Here is a 16,547-nt window from a genome sequence, read left to right as displayed (position 1 = left end):
CCTTTCAACTGAATTAAAATGAAAATTGAGAAAATACTGTTCTTTACAATTTTGGAGAGCCCACAGAAAAAAGTTGGAAAACAAACGTGTTCGGTCAACTTATCTGCAGCCTGTAAAAATCAAGTGTTCATTCATTAGCTATCGAAAAATGTTAATTACATTGTTTCCTGTCAACACATCGGCATTGTATTTCAATGTGTCAAAGCCACAGCATTTGTAGTCTTCCAGACATGGAAGGAACTAATGTCATTAATTTCTTATCAGCACAATGTACTGATTTACTGCAGTTTCTGCTCAACTTCCACCGAAGAAACCTCCCACTACAAACCAGTGCAGTTCAAAGTCCTGATGAGACATTTCTACTAGGAAGCTTTTTGCCTCTTTAGCTGTTCTACCTCATAACGGAGGCTTTGGAGGCAAAAAGCTGTTTCCCTCCAAGCACAGAAATCTGAGGCTATGACAAAACACTGTCAAGGCAGAAAATAATATTTAACCAATTGTTTTCTGCTTTACAGAAGAAGAGAAATAAGAATTATGTTTCCAAGAGACATATTTCATCATAAAAAGCTAAGGCAAAGCCAGTAAGGGCAATGTTGCATCTCAGCAGGTTTGTTGCCTGTCTTCTAACAGTGCTTAGCCACATTCCACAGCTTAAGTACTTTAGTTTCACTAAAGCAAATACATTAGCAGGATTACATCATGACATAAGCAGTCATAGGAATGCGACTACCCCCTCCCCCACAGTCAGATTGTCCTCTAATTTTAACAGGTAACAACGAAAATTTAAATGTTGGCAAAGGCAGTCTAACAAACTCACTCAAATTTACATTAGAACATGTTAAAAACCAGACAGTGGCAGAACAAGCAAGCACAAGACAAAGTGTTCAATAACCGTGAAGACATTCCGTAAATAGCACCCTGCACCTCATGCACTGCACCACAGACACTACTTAATAGTGCTCGAGACTGCAAACTCTTAAGTGCTAATATTTTTCCTAGGAGACATTTTAACTACTCTGGAGTCCTATAAACCTGATATATTTAGAGCTGTTAAAGGGAAATCTCTCCATTCTGAACTCAAAAGCCAGTCACTTACCACACAGTACATTCAGCTCCCAAGCTTGGGTTGTTTTCACTGTGCCTGGCCACCTTCACCCCTGCTGCTTCACTAAGGAATAAAGCACAGGTCTGTCTACCTCCTTTTGAAATTCACATCTTAATTAAGGAGTTTGAGGGCAAGACCAAAGAGCGAATTGGAAATCCACATGAAACAGGAAAAACCTTGAACAATTGAATTTACTTTGCACACAACTGGAAGGCCATCTCATATCCCTCGGAGTGAGTCCCACAGTCACCACTAGAAAGACTTTAGAGACACGCTTTTCAGTCTGAATTTATCCTTAGAGAAAAGGTTTCATCTGAGAATCAGATCTTTACCAGAGCAACAAGCAGAAAGGAGACGCTTCGTGAAAGCACATAATCAAATGATTAGAAACTGAACAAGAACAGCAATGCAACATGTTACCGGCAGGAATTGAGCCTCAAGAAAGTCAGAGATACTAGCGCTGCATCCATGCAACACCCAAAGTCTCTCAGCACTGTCCTGAATTGCCTCTAGCAAAGCCTCTTCTGTTTTCATGGAAGGGATTTCATGAGTTACATTGCTTTGCTCAAGTGTTGAGCTGCTATCAATGGCAGTGTCAGCCAAACTGCACTCAAGCTATCAGGTGTAACGACCAACAATGGGGGTGCACTCCTTGCCCTTAGCTCTAAGATACTTTGTCAGTCCAAGGGAGTAGTTATCAGGCAGTGTGACTGAACAGAGTTGCCTGCACCTCTGCGAAAGGAAGCACAGGCCCTCATCCACATCTGTAAGAGCTAAAGCAAAGTCTGCCCAGAAGCATCACTAAGACATCACTGAGGAGTAGTCTCAGACATGTTCACAGAACTGTAGACTTCCTCCTTGCTTTTTGTTTGCCATCCATAGGGCCTGGAAGCTGTTCATGGGGAGTCCACATTTCTGGGATCCAGTCACATTTGCTATGAACCAAGTCATGCCTGGATAGTGTCTGCTTGGTCCACAGGTCACAAGGACTCTTATTAGTAAAGAGAGAAAAAACACCACCCAAGGCTACTTAGAAATATTACATGGCCAGGTATGAGATACAGGTTCCTTACCTCCTTAGAAGTACTGCCATCACAGTAAGGAATTAGCAACATGAAAAAGGCCCTCTGTATTTTCAATATTATAGTTTGTGATCCTTATGTTCTAGGCTTTACTAATTAGAAACCTCAAACCACTTTTAGGACTGAAGAGACAAAATAACACTGACATCACCAATCTGAATCAGCATTCACTTTCCTGTTTCAGAAAAACTTTTTTTCCCCTAGACGATGTGTTATGGTCACCTTTCTCAAGTAACAAGCTTCACTAATTTAGATAAACTGAGCATAAAGCAAACCAGAACAGGGCTAACCTACACCCACAGGCTAGAAGAGCCTGGATTTCTTTAATAACTACTTTGGTATGAAAACAATGAAGGAAATTAGATGTGGGAATAATATACTCAAGTTCCCTGCCTTTTTCATGCATTTCTCCTGTGTTTTTGAAGCAACGTCATTAAAACCTTCATTACAAACCACTGGTCTGCATACTGTAACACAAGCCTTTCCAGGCTGAACTTTGACACAAGTTCTCAATGTGAGATAGCATCTCTGTCTTCGAAAGGCTCTTGGAGTTGGGCAAGAGAGGAGAAACAGATGTCACCTCATGGTCACTTTAAAGTCTTTATTTTACTTTCCAAAGTAAATACAAGCATTTGCATTAAAATAATGCTGGTCACTTTTTGTGTGTTTTCACAAATGCATTTAAGATGAGTGAGTTCTTGGTATTTTGGTTTTACACGAAGGGAACAAAAGACTAAGACACTGAATACATAACTATCTTCTACTTTTCAGTATCCCTTTTAAAAAGACAACAACCCTCTGCATGATTAATCTGTTTCACTGCTTTCTTAACTGTTATTTGCATTTGTCTCCTAATGGATTAGCAAGAAAACAACTCTTCCATGTAGTTCTAATGCATCAAGTCCCAAACAAGGTGTCATAACCCCCAAGCGTGACAGCAGTTATGACTGGGGTCACAAGCCCAATCGAAGTACACTTGTTTATAATGGTATCTGGAGTCACAAGACCAACAAAAACACAAAAGCTCATAACCAGAACGCTTTGAAACATTCAAGGCAGGTTTTGAAAGACCGTCTTATCTGATACTAAACCAAGAAAAACGCTAACTATGCTCAAGTAGTCATTAATAATGAATATTTGATGCCTTATCTGCATTACTGTAGCAGCTACAGCGTTAAATTTTAGGTTTCTCAATTTAGTAATGTAGCTTAACAACAAATCCTATGTGAAACACTTTCTATCCACCATCACAGAAGAGAAGCCAGCTGGCAGCTACCAAAATTCTGAGAGGATCTGCAGAAACATCACATTCTAGTGATTTCAAATAATAAGTGTTTAATTTAAATATTGTTCCTCAAAACCAAAGTATTAAAAGTGAGGTATCAATACAACTTGACAAAAATCTCCATACAGGCTAGAAACAAGAAAACACCCCACTTTTTGAGGAAGTTCACCCAAGCTAACAAAGAAATCCTAATTGGTACCACTTCTGTTTATTTTTAGGGCACCCAGAAGGCCTCACAGCTACACCTACATTATCACATCATGCAGCCCAGAAGCAGACAAGTAGCTCAAGACAGCGGACATTCAGCACTCAACATTTGCACAATGCACAGTTCAGGAGCTTTATTTCAGATCAGCTCCTATACACCAGTAGAGAGGTGACTGGGAGGTGAAGTACACTGTAGGTGTAAATCTTCTGAATTAGTGTTATCTGAAAGAAATCCAATTTGTGCTTGCAGGATTGCCCTACAACATGGATCAATGTGGTCATGATCAGCCCTGGCTCCTGGTGCCTTGACTGCACTCCAGAAGCGATCTCCTGGGCCAAACTAGAACATTTTCATAGCAATGAATGACTGTACCTTGTAACTTCAACTGGAAAGCATTGCATCTGCTACTGGTCATTATGGGATAAAGCAAAGATGCTTTGATGAAATTAAAAAAAAAAAAAAAAAAAGAGATGACACTCATTTTAGCTTTCCTCCTTTCATTTGGCTAAAGTAGTACCTCAACTAAAACGGAATACTTAAATCTAGATCCTTTCTTCCCTTTTCCCCTCAACCACTGATGGGAATTATTTTCCTAGGGGGGAAACCGCTCTTCATACTAACATCCTCTAGCATATGAAAAGTGTGGGTTGCTAGAAAACGGAAAGAAAAGCCTATGCCTTCTGTCACACATCGTTAAATAAAATATGTTCACACTTAGAATTTAAAGATGTTAAAAAAAGAGGTAGTAAAAGCATGAGCAAACTATTGGGAGCTGGTCTAATTTTCACTCTGCCTTCGTTTTCCACTTTTAGGAGCACTGCCTACGCAATACTTTTTGCTTTGAGGCTTAGAAGAATATATGGGATTTTTCTTTTTAACTAACATATATCATGAGCTTATGTATTTATTTTTAAGAAATCATGAGTACCGCTCACTGTGTGATACAGCTGCAGAATAGCTTAGCAAATCCTCTGCAAAGCAGTTTCTTTTGGGACCTCCACAGAAATGATTGCCAATATTCAAACTCAAGCTTTCAAAGGAGTAACAAGTTCTCCTCTACTTCTGTAGTCAACTCAACTAAGCATCCTGACACTAGACATATTTAGCAATTACATTAGTGGAAAGTAACGTGTTTCTTTCATTAACTAGACCATGAAAAATGGAAATGCTCCTTTATTGTACTGAGAAAAAAAAGGAAATTAATGTCTTTTATATTTTTTCCATATCTTACTGCTTGAAAGAGTAGTAAACTATAGCGGGATTGCCACACACTAGGTATTTACTGGGTATATGATGCCCAGTTGTTGAGTCAACAACCTTTTGTTGACTACAAAAAACCTTAAGATACCAATTTTACAATCAATTATGCAAAAATTGTGTCAGCACTAGTGTATCTGAAGAGAAACAAGATCATAACTGATGCATCCAATTGCACACAGTATGTGCATGCAAAGTGATGAAATGCCAAATTCATACAAATAGTTCAAGTAACTAATTTAACTTTAGGGTGACATAAGCAACTTCAACATCCTCAGAGTTCTACTTCCCGAGGCAGAATATCTCAGTTGGTACCTTGCACTCAGAGTAGCAGAGGCAAATTTATAATAAGAGAGCTGCAACTCAATAAAGTTGTATTCTTAGACAGCTAAAGCAGCTAGCTCTCACCTCAGCTGATTGCTTCAGAATCCGTACCTGTAGCCCTCAGTCATTAAAATTCAACACGCTCCAAAGTATCTTTCAAAGTCTCTACAACTGTCAAAACACAATTTACCTTCTTCTGAGTTGCCAAAGTATGTAGGTTTCCCCTGTTAATTTATACAAAACATCGAGCTGTCAATATGAAAGGCTGCAGTACACCACAGTTAAGACATGGAAACACCATTAAATATTTGGAAATTAAAGCTGTATCTTACACTGCACTGAAGCAAGTGCCAACTATTTGGCAAAACAGAGTAGGAAAACAAAAGCATGCTTGGCCAAAAAGAAAAAAGAAAACCTACCACATTCATCATCTGTGAAGGTCTTTGTACTACAGGCTTTGTCCAGCCTCCCACAGGAGTATAAGCCTTTATTATTGAGCATCATTATTATTTTTTCAATAAAGTTATTTTTGCACTGATTAGCTTTGCAAAGGAAGCAAAGGGAATTGAAAGGCAGAAGTTAGAGGGGAACAGAACACGTAAGAATTCACGCAGGTTAGGATAGGTGTTGTGCTTGTTCCAGAAATCAAGAACAGAAGTAGGAAACAAGCTGAATAAAGTGCAGCCAAATCTTAAAGCAAATACAAATGTCACCCATATCATTTCTGTTCTCTATGTAAAAAAAGGTCTAGATCCAAGCCTGCAGCAAGCTCAGCTCTAGCCTCTACATCTGCAGGGAAGTCCTTTCAAAACACAATCTTAAAACTGTATTTTTCATGTTACTCTTTCCTCAGGGAGAGGAAATAAGACTGAAGACAGCCCTCACTTACAGCCCACATTAGACTGGCCCCGTCATACCTTCACATCAGACAAACTTATCACCTTAGGTTCACACCTCATTTTACCTCCTCATTTCTCTCACATCCTCTCCTCCTGCCCCATTACCTTAACAGTTTAGTGCATGGTCTCTAAAAACATGCAGAAACAACAGGTGGGTTTTGCCACATCAAAAATTATGTTATCTTACTTTTAGAAGAAAAAGGTAAAGCTCTCATTTTGCTAATAACTGTTTCAGCAGCTGAGTCTTAGTCTTTAAAAATGGGTCACAAGCAAGCTGGGTAGCAACAAGAAAAGGAATAGCATTATCAGACTAATCTTACTCTGTATGCTATTTGTCCTTTATATGCTACATACGTGGCTTCTTTATTTACCAACTAAAGTTGGCAATAGTTTAAAGATGCAGTTGTGTTGAGACATGTACTCTCTACCTTTGTAAAACAGAAATTTAAGTTGAACTAACAGCCAAGGCTTAAAATCATAGGATGCGTTAGGTCAGAAAGGACCTTTAAAGGCCATCTATTTCAGCCCCTCTGCAGGAAGCAGGGACATCTTCACCAGGTCAGGTTGCTCAGAGACACTCCCATTTTAAGTTGTTAAAGGTCTGCAGACCAAGGAGACATGTAACTGGAATATACAACGGGTAACAAGTGTTGTAAAATACTGATTCTTGGGACAACACAGCCCAATTCACCTTGTTACAAAGGGTTCAGTTACACACACACACACACCCCCCCTTAAACTCTCTTGCTCTCTTTTTAAAGATAAAAGCAGAAAAGCATTTCAGATAACATTCTGTGGAAGCAATCCTCTAAACACTATAAAGAGTGCCACTGCTAGTGATGAACCAGAACTATCACTGAGTTCCTGTAACAAAGACTTCTCTCACCCCCTTCAGAAAATAGTTCACCAACACCTGCAGAGGGATACATAATATTTATATTACCATTAGTGATATAAATATGATCTGATTGTATTTTCAAATGGAAAATGTATAATTGTGTCATTCATTCAAGTGACGAGAAGCAGAACAGGTAAGTTATACTGGCTTTCTCTTTGAAGTATGTGTTTTAGTCTCAGTTACTAGCTTAAGACAGAAGTTTAACAGTGTCATTTCTGCCCTCCAAATACCCACTACATACGTCTCATTGCAGCAAACGAGTTAAAACGTGCAAACTTCTACCCACTCTTCCCAAGCCCGAAACCAAGCCACTCCCCTCTCGAAGGCACAGGAAAAAGGGAGCAGCATTGGAAACCCGGGAGGACAAGAGATCACAAATCCCAAGGCTGTTTTGAAGTCAGAGAAAGCACCGTGAATGGCTAAGAAATAAGCCATGCCTGCCTGATGCAGGATGTGCTGCCAGCACAGCCACCCTGCTGCAAACTGGGAAACTGTGGCATCCCTCAACTTAGAGGCGCCAAGGCTTCACACTTGATTGACGGCGGATTTTTGAGTGCACAGCTTTACTACAAGCTGTTTCCTGGGCTTTGTAACCAAGAGAGACAGAAACAAATGGGGGGAGGGGAGGGAGTGGAGAAAGACACCCCAACAAAATACACAATCCAAACACAGCAGAAAGTTAACAATAAACACTAATTTTCATTAGATTTTTGCGTTATTCGTTGTGTACTCATCACTTTCGGGGGGGGGGGGGGGGGGGGGAGTGCATTGCATTGCTGGGGTACTACTGACTTGCACACGAGTGAGAGCAGAGTATGGTATTTGCAAAAAAGGCTAGACTCTCCAAGAAGCCCTTCTGCACAAACACAACCCCCTCCTGGCAAGCTCCCAAGCATTTACAAATACAGCAACTATATAACAATATTTACACTGTAAACTCGGTGGGGCAAGAGAGTTACCTGTAAGTTTGCAAAGGTCTAGCAAAACCCCAGCCCTGCCCCTGAGAAACTCTCAATGGCTCTAAGCAGTGACACCCAAGGTCGCCATCAGATTTGTGTTCACCAATTTATAGATTTTAGCTCACTAACCAAACATTTCCTCACAAGTGAAACCGAACACATGCGGGACTAAAATTATGCACATAAGTGAATATCAGGGCCCCGCTCCCTTCAGCCAGAGCAGATAGCCCACTTATCTATTGTGACATTAGCCTGGCACAAAATGCAGAAACAAACCCAGATCTCCTGTCAGTCTCTGTAGCTGTCATGGATCCTCACCTTTTGCCACTTCACACTAGCTCAACTATACCTTGTGATGAATCCAAGGTCAAAAGAAGGATGCACTAATACTAATGCATCCTCTCTGAGCACGTGCTCCCTGCATAAACAAGTACTTCATATTTGTTTTTACAACTTAGGAAACACCTTATGGCATCCAAATTAATGAAGCATTCCATATTTTTAGAAGGGGGAACCAGGCTGGTGAAGGGGCTGGAGGGCAAATCATATGAGGAACAGCTGAGGGAGCTGGGGCTGTTTAGCCTGGAGAAGAGGCAGCTGGGGGGGGAGACTTTATCACTGCCTACAACTACCTGAAAGGACGTTGTAGACAGATGGGTGTTGGTCTCTTTGCCCAGGTGATAGGACAAGGGAAAATGGCATGAAGCTGTGTCAGGGCAGGATCAGATTAGACATTAGGAAAAAGTTCTTCACCAAAAGGGTTACAGGGCATTGGAACAGGCTGCCCAGGGAGGGGGGTTGAGTCACCATCCCGGGATATGTTTAAAAAAAGGGTAGATCAGGTACTTAGGGATATGGTTTAGCATAAGACAGGAACAGTTGGACTCGATCTTAAAGGTCTTTTCCAACCTTATAATTCAGTGATTATACTAAATGTGGCCTCAACTAAAGATGTTTTATTTAGACTGGAGAATGTTTTGCAACAGAAAATCAGTTTTACTCAATTTAACTCCTAATGGGCAACAGAAGCTGTAAGACTTACTGAAAGCATATGCACTTGCATATCACAAACTGCTGGATTTTGTGATGTTGCCTCAGAAATCAAGGTAAAGTGGTTAGTATCATCCTGGCGTGCAATTATGGTAAAGTGCATTAGCTAGATGTAGAGTTAGTTATCTAATATATTTCATAGACTCATGAAGACAGTTTAGATTTTCTGGCCATTAAATCTTTCCTGCAATTGCCTAGATTTTATTACATGTTTTTATTCAGTGTCATGATTTTAAGGTGTTTTGCAAGCCCATCTCAATTTTCTGTGTGCTGGAGGCACCTTCTTCATGATCTTCAAGATACTTCTACTTTTTTCTGACATACTCAATGGAAAAGTCTTCTCTAAACTGTCAGCATGGTGCAGCTTGGTTTAAGAGATTAATAGCGTAGATTTTTAGAGAAGCTTTAAAGAAAGCAAGCCCTCTTACATCCATTAAGTGTAATTGGCTACACTGACTGCGTTTAAAGTGGTTTTTGGTTTTTTCTGAGGTTATTTTCCTGCTCTTGTGCTATGGCAGTGTTTGTGACACTGAATCATATCCTATTTATTTAGTAAATCACATTCAAAGTAGTCTGCCAAAAAAAAAAAACCATATATGTATGTATATATCCTTGGAAGTGGGAAGCAAGGAAACTTGAGTTCAAATAAAACACACATCACCAAGTCCACCGCCCAGTCACTCTATTGACTGCAAAAGAAACGTTTCAGCTTCAGAAATGGAGATTAGTAGTACTGCCTATCAGTATCTTTAGAGAGCTCCTGGAATATAAGGTTTCAAAACCAAGGTTTTATAAACCAAACTAATGAGTTTGGTTTATGGTTGATCTGATTTTGAAAAAAAAAGTTTAAACATTCTGAAGTCATACAAAAGCAAAAATAAAGTGGAAGCACATTACAGGTGTGGAGTACATAAAGCTAAGTTTACCTGAAGAAACAGATTTTCAGAATTTCTAGAAATACACTACACCAAAGTAATAGGAGTCACTGGAATAATGTGATACAAATGACCATAAGAAGAACTAGAAGTAGTATGAAGCCACAAATTCATACTTAAAAATCCTTGGAAATTAATGAAGGGCCTAAGAGTGATCACTGATGTCAGTCACAAGCAATGTGCCCGTGCCAGACTCAGCACCTTTTTGGCAAGCTGCACAATAAGGAAAATGCTTATTACATCCTTTGTCACTCTCCAAGCATCCGGGCACAAAACCATTGTTATGGGCTTCCTGTTAAATAAAAATATCAAAAGAAATAAACACACACAATGCTGATCAGCAGGCTGATCCAAGATATGGCAAGTTTCAATCTCCAGATACTGTCTCAAAAAAACACCAAATCTTAAAATTCAATCCTGATGGCTTTTGTATTGACTTTTTGGAGGCACTACTATTCTGAAAGTTGCACTTTTTTTTTTTTTCAGACTCTGGCAAAGAGGTGACAAGTTGACAGAAACAAGGCATTAAACACACACACCCCCCACAAACACCCGCAAAAATTTAAGTCTACCAAACAGAAGAAATAAACCACTAACAGACAAAAGCCAGAGTTGGCTGAGGCAAGCTCAAGCCCAAAGATGAATATTCAGCCTATAGCACCTTTCCCTCTCCCTTTCAGGGGGCTGAGGGATGTACAGGAACTCCCATCAGGAGACAAGTGCGGGCAGGTTTCTTTTGGCATAGATCTGTTCTTTTACCTGTTGTGGCTGCACTAGGGGTGGTGAGCTCTCTTTCAAGGCAAGAATGTTAACTTTTTAGAAAATATAAACAAATCCACTTTCAGGCATAAAGAGGAAAGTACTTCCAAGAAGCACTCACTGGGAACATCTTTCCCAAAGACAGACAAAGCTCTGAAAGACATGCTGCTCCCATGCGGGCATCCTCCCCATTCTTGCTATCCCAATAGCAGAGTATCAGCTCAGCTCTCCCCACTTCGGCTCTGGCAAACCCCCAGTCAAGCCTTCCCTACCCTCTGCAGATGCTCACAAGCTGTGTCCACACCCAAGGCAGAGGACCAGTGGTATGAGCAAAAGCCTCACATCACCTTATGCACCGCTGTTCACAATTCAGCTGGGTATTCTGTGAGGTATTTCCTCACACACCAACAATACAAGCCCAGAGATGCTCACACAAGCCCACCAGATAAACAAGGTGATGGTACTGAGATCCCATGGTAAGATTTTATATATATATATATAAAAATAAATCTTACAATTTAAGGTCTGATGCTGAAGCTGATGAATTGCATCGCCATTCAGTATATATAAAAATCAATATATGATATAGAAAGATATTTCAGATATACTTCAGTGCCTTCAGAAGGAACAGAGTTAGTATGACATGTCTTCCAATGATCAGTAATTTCTGGAAAACTATCGTGATCTTGACAGGTTCTAAGCCTTACATAAGGAAAAGACCTCAAAGTGCTTTTTTAACTTGTTACACAATCACAGCTGATCTTATGAGAGGTGGGGGTAATAAAAAAAAAAAATCAATCATGTGGCATCCCTATTCAGCACAGTACCAAACAAACTTATCTTATTTTAAGAAGAAGAGTTTTGCTTTGGAGGCAGCAAAATAACCAAAGCCATGCCTGGGTAACAGGTTCTTATGTTTATATTCTTCTACTGTGTTCTCTTAGTGCCCTATAAATTTAAAATTCAATCTTTTCTGTTATAATAGTGTAGTCTGGGCAGAAATGCTCACAGGAGGCAGGGAAATATTCCCAGTCATTTTCAAGGCCTGTGAGAGAAGGGCCACATCAAAGACTTTCATTTCTGTTTTTGTACACCACCACATGTTCCTCCTGCAGTTAAACTGATGGGTGAGGGTCATCATCACTGTCAGGACAGGAGTGGAATTTCTTAGCTAAACAGCAAAGCATGCTTGTGCACGAAAGAAAGTGTGCAGACCAAGATGAATACTGGCAGAGAAACTAACTGAGCTGCAATAAACACTGGGGGGAGGAGGGGGAGTACTTGCCACAGCATCACGGTCTTGCTTCTGCTGCAACAGCAGCATCTAGCTGATCTCACTACAGCGCTGGATTGAATAAACTGAACAGGAAGTACAAAAGAAAAAATAGACAAGATATGATTTATTATGTACTATGCAAGAACCACTGGTTTAACTGTCTGCATTTCAGTACATCCTGACAAAAAGAGAAAATATCAGTATTTATCATAAAGCACCAATTCTTGGCTGGGAAGGGGGGGGTGTGAGGGGAAGGAAGGGGGAACAACAACATAAAAAGAAACCCACACCACACAAGCTGCACTTGCTGCTCTATAAAAAAAGCAGAGGAAAAGTAACATGAATACACAGGTAGATCTTCAGAAGTTAAAAGTTTGCTGCTCAAATATTTAGCTAAGCCAGACCGCCTTTTCAACACTATGAGAATAGCATGTGTCCCCCTCTAATGAGTGGCAAGACTAATAAATCATGAACAGTGAAATCATGAGCTCCAAGGGGGGTCTACCTCTTCATCTGTGACAATTAATGTGTCACCCTCCCAGCAGCCCAGAGGCAAATTCCTTATGCTATTTTTTTATGCATGTATTGTTTTAAAACATATCTCTCCTGAAATTACACTTGACATTTCTTTAATGGACTGACTTGTGCAGCAGCCAACCAGCATCACAGATTTAAAGACAGCCGTGATAAAATCTTACAAGATTCACCTAATGCTCTGTTTTCCTCCCAATATAGAGGGATATTTCCTCACCCCAGAAAAGGCACTGAAGTATCTTTTTTACTTATTACCAGTAACAGGCACTACACGGGGAGCCATTTTTCTCAAGGTCAGTCATGAATTTTTCATGATTAAAAGCGGCGCAAAATAGTCTATGGTTGTGACCTATATTCACAAAACAAGGGAATGTTAAGTGTAAACAAAGGAATAACAAGGGAATGATGAGATGTAAATACCCACTCCACGGTAGACACAGAAATCAAAAGGATCACCTTCGGGAAGCCTACTCCATATCTAACTTTTAGGTTAGCCCCTGATAAAGATCACAGCCCGCATCATTTGCCTAACACTTACAAGTTGTTTCAGTACAATTTTGTTTAATAACCTTTGCACAATGTTTGCCTGCAAATAGACTGCAACTCATGGCACTTCCCTGGGTGCTTTGCTCTCTTACTTTCATTGTATAATTTGCGATATCTGCAGACAAGAAGCAGTGCTCACATAAGTTGTCTTACTAAAAACATCAGTTGGATCATTCCACAGACAAAGCCTGAAAGCTTGTCTCTCCCTATAAATAAGAGGAGAGGAAGAGGTTTATAGCAGTAAATGAGGACTTTGACAAGGAAGCTGCAGCCGTTTTCTGCCAGGGGGTAGGACACTGTCCTCTCCCATCCCACTCCTGCCCAAGGACTGCCATCTGCATAGCAGAGACAGCAGAAGAGAATGCATGTCCTTGCCATTCTCATCATATTAATTTAAACCAGCAAAGAAGACACCATAACACTAAATCCTAGGATGGATAATCATTGCCTGGATTTTATATTGATTCACTTTACAGGAAATAATATAACTACTTGTAAAAACAACTTATTTTCTTCTTGCATCTCACTTTAAGAGCTGGCAATCTACAGTTTTGCCCTGCCAATCAGCACTTATAAATGAGCACTTGCCAGTAGGCATGCTACTGAAACACAGCCTTTCTTATGCAGACACTATCTGAAATGGGAGGTGAAAAGCAATCAAGAATTTTTTAACACCTGGGTTCCACAACATTGCTATCTCTACCATCATACATCCAAGACAGGAGATGCACAAAATGAGCAGGTCAGCATCTTACAGGGAGGACCTGAGTGGGTCTGAGTCCTATGAACTCTGGGAGCCAGCTGCGATTAGAGGTCAGGAATGAAGCTTAAACAAGAATTTACAACCTGACTCTGGCATCCTACCCAAAGGCTTCAAACTCCAGCTCTTTCACAGCAGAAATAATTTTGCTGTCTCAGTGACAGCAATCTCTAAAGGCACTGAGCAATGGGGAGGGGGGAGGGGGGGAGAGGTGGGGCAGGAAGGGAATCTGTGATAAATGGCTAGGAGATCTTCAGCTAATCACACAGATTTAGTACTTTAAATCAGTATTTAAGAGATATACATCCTGAAGTTCTGAATCCAAAGGAAAAACCCACAAACACACTATTTATAAATATAGGAAAAGATGGAAGAGTGTCTCAGGCTGTGTTTCCCACTCTCACTACTATTTGTAACACGTTGAAAATTCACAACCACATCTCTTGCATCAGGCTCTGCGGCTGCTTCTTTCCTTCCAGTGACTCCAGAACGGACCAACAGTCTAAGCACGCGAATGCCACACTACAGCATCACCGGCGCCTACACGCTGGGACCGGAAAGGCTTTGGAAGAGATCAGAAAATGAGGTGTCAGAGAATTGCATTTGCATGTCAGAGGCTGCTTTGTCAGGGGGCCGTTGACACACTTTTCCAAAGTCCTTCGAACTTATTGCTGGCTACTCCTGCAAACCACGGAAGTCTGGCACTCAGCGTAAAGATGACAGGTGCCCTGCAGAGACTGCAAGCCCAGGAGGAGAGATGCTTGCCATAGAAAGCAAGGTCTTATTTTTCACATGCCCTGCGCTACTCCAGCAGCAGCCCACCAGCACCAGCTGGCCGCGTACTCCCAAGAAGCACGGCAAGAATCTAACGTCACCGAGCTGCCTGCTGCCTCCAGTCCCCTGCCCGACATCCAAATCCTTGTTGCACAGGTGCGGTAACGTTCATGCGATTCCTGGAGGCTTCCTGTGCCAGCCTAAAAGAAAAAGGCAGCAACAGAAACCCTGCGACGAGCATCGGGAGGAACAGACGCACGCTGAAGGAAGAGAGGTGATTATTGTGACTTATCTCTTCTTCACATTCGCACTAGAGAACTCTACCGGACTACATAAAACTAACGAAGACCTGTATTAAACGTGGAACCACTCCCTCTACATCATGAGTACACGGGCATTAAAAACCACTGCTGCTCTGGTCGAAGCAGATGGGGAAATGCTTGGCGGCCCTGTTTTTGAATGCATCTGGTAGTCAAATGTCATCTTTTCACAAAGCTCCTTCTCAGTCTCTAGACAGAGACCGCTGGTGTGGCTCCTCAAGCTGCGACGGACACAATGCAAGCCTCCATGTAGCCACTGCAGACTGGAGCTCTGACATGCTTAAAACCTTAGCGACCGTTTAAATCGTGGTTTTTCACGCTACCTGGCAATAAGAAAACAGGATACCTTGGACTGGATTTGCAGAATTGCTGAACAAGCTTCCTGAAAGAAGTTATGCGATGTTGAGCCACATACCTGCAAATACACCAGAGATCAGCAAAGCAAATAGGGCTTGTGACCAGAGAAGCCTGGCTTTCATTGAAATGCTAGTTTCATCACCAGCGGGAAAGTAATCACTGCCACAACACCAGAGGACAGTTTTAAGTGCACTTAACTCTGCCATGAATATTTTGCATGAGTCTGCCCAAGCTAACATAAGCTTTTCTATATGTTAACTGGTTGTTTAAATTTAAAATAAAAAAAAAGCTGATTTTGTGTATTCCACGGAAATAGTAGTGGCTCCGAATTCTGCACAAGAAATGTTTATGAAACAACACACGTTAATGAATACCTAGGGACCCTTCATTACACGAACCGGTGACAATAGAGCAACGGTTAGCGCGAATGCATATTTAAAGAGCCTTTCATATGCATATGGCCCCGCTCACAATGGGGCCGCTGTGGCCAGCCCAGTCCCAGCCCGGCTGGGGGGATCTTTTGTCCACCAACTCGGCCCTCACAAAGCAAAGGGCTGAAGCAATGCAGCGCAATGGCTCCTTCGTGGATGCATCCACCGTATTTTTTATATATATGCACACTATATATACACATAATCCCTCTCTCTATATATACACACATATATAGACATAGATATACATCACACGTCCTTAGGGTTCAGGGCAGGCATCGGTACAAGACCCAGACACACCGGGCACACATGCAAGGGTAAAAAAAGGTGGTTCGTAAAACAGGGAGCGGGTACAAGGCAGTGAGCAAGGGACCGAGCAGTTGCAGCGCTCCAAAACCTTCACGTCACCTCAAGTGTATTTGTGAGCGCATGAGCCACCACGCAGGGATGGAAACACGGCCACCGTGAGAAATGCTAGCCCATCAAAATGGCAGGCTTAGTTCCCCCACCCCCACCCCCTCCTCCCCACCCTCCACGATTTGACTCGGGAAGCAGCAATAGCGCAAGTTTGCACTTGAAATTAAATACATGCAAAACTAAGTGTTATCACGAGGTTCCCAGCTGCCGCAAAAAGGTGTCTCAGACAAAAAACAAGTGACCTCTGTGAGAACGCACTGGGACCCAATGTGTAGGAAGGAAAGGCTACCAAAGGCACCCAGTAAACTAGCAAAAAAAATAAGGTATTTTATCCCAAAGCAAGATGAGGAACAAGCAGCTACACACTGCAA

The sequence above is a fragment of the Gallinula chloropus genome, assembly GCF_964237585.1.
Source record: "Gallinula chloropus genome assembly, chromosome: 2".
NCBI classification, from domain to species: domain Eukaryota; kingdom Metazoa; phylum Chordata; class Aves; order Gruiformes; family Rallidae; genus Gallinula; species Gallinula chloropus.
This window is presented reverse-complemented; position numbering follows the sequence as displayed.